General features: G+C 47.6%; 1 long non-coding RNA gene across 1 annotated transcript; it reads right to left on the reverse strand.

Annotated features, from left to right (window-relative positions):
- Window positions 1-3,179: 3,179 nt before the first annotated feature.
- LOC143773804 (uncharacterized) lies at window positions 3,180-4,076 on the reverse strand. The gene is made up of 3 exons (XR_013215373.1): window positions 3,906-4,076; window positions 3,763-3,794; window positions 3,180-3,482 (listed from the first exon to the last, which is right to left on the reverse strand). It is a non-coding gene; the product is annotated as an uncharacterized LOC143773804 (long non-coding RNA).
- Window positions 4,077-6,277: the final 2,201 nt, after the last annotated feature.

Consider the following 6,277-nt stretch of genomic DNA (forward strand, 5'->3'; position numbering starts at 1 on the left):
AAACGTTAAAACTGCCATAACCACTTTCCGTTTCAACTGCATCACCATATTCTAAAAATACATTTTTCACTTCAGCAAAGAACTTTTGTTTTTCTCTGAACTGGATGAGTGCAGTGATTCTTGTATACTGAATATTCATGAGATCATTGGTTCCTTTCACATGCACCTCCGAACTCTATAATTAGTCGAGTGCTAGCTCTTCGTTGACTGTACTACGGTTGTGGCTCCGGCTCCTGAAATCACTCTTTAGCATTCCCGGTTTCAAAGCAGCGCTCATCGTCCTGGTTTCATCGTTCCAGCGGCTTGTAGTGATGTTAGTGTATTAATGGGGAATGGCTGTAGCGTCAATGCTGCTTATTAGCCCTGCGTATTTTACGGACATATAATATGTAGCGAATATGTGATGTGTGAACGTTACCTTATAGTATTCGATGTCAGTTTTGCAAATCATAACTACTAATTCTTTTTTTTGGTTTTTCAGGTTGCCATGTCTATTTCAGATGTACCTGTGATTGTAGCGGCTGCGTTGTTGTTTGAAGCTCACCGCCAGCTGGAAGCTCACGCACGGAACACTCGTACAAAGCGACAGCGCCGCATGTGGACCAGACAGTGGCTGCAGAAGAGGAATCAATTGTCCCATATGGGCCTAATAAGGGAACTGCAGGAGAACAACCCGCATGATTTCAGGAACTATCTGCGAATGTCGGAGGATTCCTTTAATGTGCTACTTGCTGCTGTGGAACCTTCTATCAGGTGGCAAAATACCAGGATGCGAGCTGCTGTTCCTGTGGATGAGAGACTGGCTGTCACGCTGCGGTTCCTGGCGACTGGCAGGTCTATGCAAGACTTGCATTACTGCGCAGCTATTTCCTGATCCCTGCTCAGCGTCATCATCCCAGAGACCTGTAAAGCAATCATCTCAGCTTTACACCGCACTTACATGCCTTTCCCGGAGACCCCGGATGATTGGAAACAGATTTCCCATGGATTTCAGCAGCAATGGCAGTTCCCTAATTGCGGTGGGGCCTTGGATGGGAAACATGTCCGCATCACCCAACCACCACACTCCGGCTCATTTTTCTACAATTACAAGGGTTATTTCAGCATTATTCTCATGGCCCTCGTTAATGCAAACTATGAATTTTTTAAGTGTGGCTGTAGGGATGAATGGGAGAGTATCTGATGGCGGAGTTTTGGAGCACACCGATTTTGGGGACCACTTGAAAGAACACAAACTGGCCTTGCCGCCCAACAGCGACACAACTGGAAACATGAACTTTGTGTTTGTCGGAGATGAGGCGTTCCCACTGCATCCCAACCTTCTGAAGCCCTTCTCCCAGAAAACTCTGACACCGGAGCGACGCATTTTTAATTACAGACTTTCAAGAGCTAGACGCGTTGTGGAGAATGCTTTTGGTATTATGGCAAACCGATTTCGGGTTTTCCACACTGCACTCAACATGAAACTCTCGTCTATTGACTCTGTGGTGCTTGCTTGTTGCGTCCTGCACAGCTTTCTACGCCACCGTGATGCCAGTGCATACAGCCCTCCACAATATGTTGATTCTGTTGACCCTGCAAAAGGAGATGTAACCCAGGGCGAATGGCTTCTAGACGAGCACAGGGTTTCAGGCTTGGAAAGTCTTGGATCCAGAAGGAACTATGATGCGACGATTTGCAGGGAGAAGTACTGTGACTTTTTCAATGGGCCAGGGGCTGTCCCATGGCAGCATCTCCAGCAGTAGCGTAACTGTAGCCATTACTTTAACCATGTATTATCGAATACATTATTTTGGGTTGATGTGCTCTCGTGTACTTGTACCATGTAATATGGAAAAGGTTTTTTTGGGTTGATGTGCTCTCGTGTACCATTTTGTTGATGACCCATGCAATTCCTTTTTTTTCTGTCTCAATGTCTATATAAATATATATCTATCTATCTATGCACATACTCTAGTTCTGTATCAAACATATCAATAAAAATATCTATCTATGCACATACTCTTCTGTATCAAACATATGAATCCTGGGAGTCTGCAGCATACTCTGCCTTAGTGCTTTCATGATTTTCATCTCTCTCTCTCTCTCTCTCTCTCTCTCTCTCTCTCTCTCTCTATATATATAATTAGATGGTGGCCCGATTGTAACGCATCGGGTATTCTAGAAGATGCATGTCCACGTAGTATATTGCAAAGCCCACGTAGTATATTGCCCACCCACTTAGTATATTGCCCAGTCACGTAATATATTGCCCAGCTACGTTGTATATTGCCCAGCCACTTAGTATATTGCCCAGCCACTTAGTATATTGCCCAGCCACTTATATTGCCCAGCCACAGAGACACGTAGTATAGAGACTTAAAAAATTATTATTTTTTTATTATTTTTTACATGACATATTAATACTAGGGTTGAGCGACCTTGACTTTTTTAGGGTCGAGTCATGTTTCACGAAACCCGACTGTTGGAAAAGTCGAGTCGGGCGAAATCGGCCGATTACTGCGCAAAGTCGAGGATCGGCCGGAACACGAAACCCTATGCACGTCAATGGGGATTTTTTTTTTTCTCTCTCTCTCTCCCCCTCCGTCCCAGCACAGAAAATTTCGTTTTACACATTCCAAATCGCTACTGCGCACAAGCGATAAAATGATGATAGGCGTGCACGCCCTAACCCCTATGTCATCACTCTGCCCACGCTCCTTCATTGGCTGTAAAAATGGCGCTAAACGCGTCATACGAAACGCGACTTTGGCGCCAAGATCGCGTACCGCATGGCCGACCCCACACAGGGATCGGGTCGGGTTTCATGAGACGCCGATTTTACCAAAAGTCGGCGACTTATGAAAATGAACGATCCGTTTCGCTCAACCCTAATTAATACTATTGATGCAGCATAGGCATAGGGGGTTACGGAGTTTATGAAACAGAAGTCTCTATTGTTTTTAAGCCAAGAACCCTACAGATTTTGATAGTAGGTGTCCATCTCGCTGTACTGGTGTGTGGCCGTAGGAGGCCCTTGTGAAAAGTCACCAAAAGAAGGGGGTGGAGGTGGTGTCCGGAACTGCAAATGATGTGGGCCAGGTCTGCGGACAGGAGTGCTGTGCATGGGCTCCTGCTGCTGTCCCCAATAAAACTGGCCACTGTGCTGACGGTCACTGAGGGTTAGCTTTGATGTGTCACTCAGTTTGCCAGCGTCTGCCGCGTGCAAAACCTCAAACATTAATCTCTCCGCGTGCTTTCGCTGTGCAACGTCCAATTTGTTTATCCGTTCCGCAACGAAGGATGGGAATGTGGTGAGCTGGGTTGTGGCATGCTGGGTCATTATGTTGTTGGCCAGTGCCAGGAGATCCACAGGTGTGCCCGCAGTCGCCTTTCTTTTGCGAGATGGCCACTGTGGACGTGTCAGCTCCACACGGGCTTATGGAGGACTGAGGGGTCTGGTCATCGTTCCCTTCCGGTGTTCCCAGCTGTTGCGGAGACACCTGCGAGTACAGGAAAAAAAAAAAAAAAGTCAATAACATACAAATAAATCAGCCCTAGAGAGCCCCCACCTCCTCAACACCTCTATGCCCGTCCATGGGAAGCTATGAGGAACAGTTATCTAGGTAGCAAACCATAGGGGTTACAGCTTACAGAGCTGGGCTGAACTACTTTCGCCGGCTATACTGTACGAATGTGCGGAAGATACAAAATGTAAATATATGTTATAGACTTTATAAATAAGACAGCATTTAAAGGAAGGGAAGGACTGTTGGGACATACTTATCTGAACAGGAAGTGGCAACTGTTATTATCTGGGGGATTAAACATGAAAAACGTGAATTATTATTATTGGAAACCGTGCAGTCTCATAAACATACAAGACACACGGCATGCTACAAGCAGGGAAGCTAGGGGGTACTTACATGCTCATCAGGAGACTCGGGCAGGATCTCTTCGGCAGATGGTGCACAAAGGCTTGTCACGGTCTGGCACGGGCGAGGGACTTCCTGGTCACGAGTGAACACCATCAGGTTATAGTACCACAACTTGGGCGCATAAATGTCGTCAGTTCCGGACCCAGACTTCTTGGACTTTTCCACCTTATTCAGTTCTTTTTTGTACACTGTGCGGAGAGCCTGGATCTTCTTCCGCACAATGTTTTCATCCACCATCTCGGTGGGATGATGCTCCTTGTAGAGGGCCACTAGCTTCTCGTACGCATCTTTTTTCTTGTTGCGGTTGCTGTAATCCGCAGACTTGATCTTCCATAAGCAGGGCAGGGAGCGGTACATCTCGATGAGTGCCCGAATAAACTCCTGTTCATTGGCAGACATCTGAAAAAAAGAAAGAAATAGTTAAGTTTACAGCAAGCAAAAAAGTGAGCTTTTCCCTACTGTTAGCAGCCATTTTGTGGATGGGATGGGCCGGGCCGTGAGCTTTTCCTTACTGTTAGCAGCCATTTTGTGGATGGGATGGGCCGGGCCGTGAGCTTTTCCCTATTGTTAGCAGCCATTTTGTGGATGGGGTGGGCCGGGCCGTGAGCTTTTCCCTATTGTTAGCAGCCATTTTGTGGATGGGATGGGCCGGGCCGTGAGCTTTTCCCTATTGTTAGCAGCCATTTTGTGGATGGGATGGGCCGGGCCGTGAGCTTTTCCCTACTGTTAGCAGCCATTTTGTGGATGGGATGGGCCGGGCCGTGAGCTTTTCCCTATTGTTAGCAGCCATTTTAGGGATGGGCCAGGCCGTGAGCTTTTCCCTACTGTTAGCAGCCATTTTGTGGATGGGATGGGCTGGGCCGTGAGCTTTTCCCTATTGTTAGCAGCCATTTTGTGGATGGGATGGGCCGGGCCGTGAGCTTTTCCCTATTGTTAGCAGCCATTTTGTGGATGGGATGGGCCGGGCCCTGAGCTTTTCCCTACTGTTAGCAGCCATTTTGTGGATGGGATGGGCCGGGCCGTGAGCTTTTCCCTATTGTTAGCAGCCATTTTGTGGATGGGATGGGCCGGGCCGTGAGCTTTTCCCTACTGTTAGCAGCCATTTTGTGGATGGGATGGGCCGGGCCATGAGCTTTTCCCTATTGTTAGCAGCCATTTTGTGGATGGGATGGGCCGGGCCGTGAGCTTTTCCCTACTGTTAGCAGCCATTTTGTGGATGGGATGGGCTGGGCCGTGAGCTTTTCCCTACTGTTAGCAGCCATTTTGTGGATGGGATGGGCCGGGCCATGAGCTTTTCCCTACTGTTAGCAGCCATTTTATGGATGGGATGGGCCGGGCCGTGAGCTTTTCCCTACTGTTAGCAGCCATTTTGTGGATGGGATGGGCCGGGCCGTGAGCTTTTCCCTATTGTTAGCAGCCATTTTGAGGATGGGATGGGCCAGGCCGTGAGCTTTTCCCTATTGTTAGCAGCCATTTTTTGGGTGGAAAAAGTGTTAATTCTAATGGTGGCTACTTTGTGGATGGCAAATTAAAATTTGGCGGTGGCCATTTTGTTGGTGAACATCTTAACATCCTAACACACCACATCACCAAATCCTTGTTACCCAGTAATGACCACTAACGGCCAGTACTACAGTGCAAAAGCGTATATGTTTACAAACTTGCAAGCTCAAACAGATCTCTGCAGAGATATAGTATACATCACTCTACAATACACATAAATTAGCATTACTGCATGGCAGATGAAATAACAGCACAAAGATATTACTTACCGTTGATGAGCAGAAAGAGATATAAAGAACAAAGACAATGCAGAACTCTGGATCTCCAAACAGGACGCTCACCGGAGGCTACTGAACAAAGACGATGCAGAGTTATGGATCTCCAAACAAGACGCTCACGGGAGGCTACAGAATGAAGACGATGCAGAGTTATGGATCTCCAAACAGGACGCTCACGAGAGGCTCGTAGATGGCGGAGGACGCACAAGTGATTGCAAAGGAATAGAGTCGAGGTTTATATTTCGGAACGCAACTACAGATGATTCTGAAGTGGCCTATCAGCGTAGACAGGGAGACGCCCAGTTACCATTGTTCCTGCTGCAAGATCCCTCCCAGGCCGTCGCGGCTGAGGGCGTCTCCATTTGGAATGTAACACGCCTACCTGGCTAGAAGGAGACGCTTAGACGCCCCCTATGATCGTTGCTGTCGTTGTTGCTTTTGATGTCAAACACGACGATACATGCCGATCTGACGACCAAATAAAGTTCTGGACTTCTAGCTCCGACCAACGATATCACAGCGGGATCCAGATCGCTCCTGCGTGTCAAACACAACGATATCGCTATCCAGGACGCTGCA

This window comes from Ranitomeya variabilis, chromosome 5, assembly GCF_051348905.1.
Source record: "Ranitomeya variabilis isolate aRanVar5 chromosome 5, aRanVar5.hap1, whole genome shotgun sequence".
Classification (NCBI taxonomy): domain Eukaryota; kingdom Metazoa; phylum Chordata; class Amphibia; order Anura; family Dendrobatidae; genus Ranitomeya; species Ranitomeya variabilis.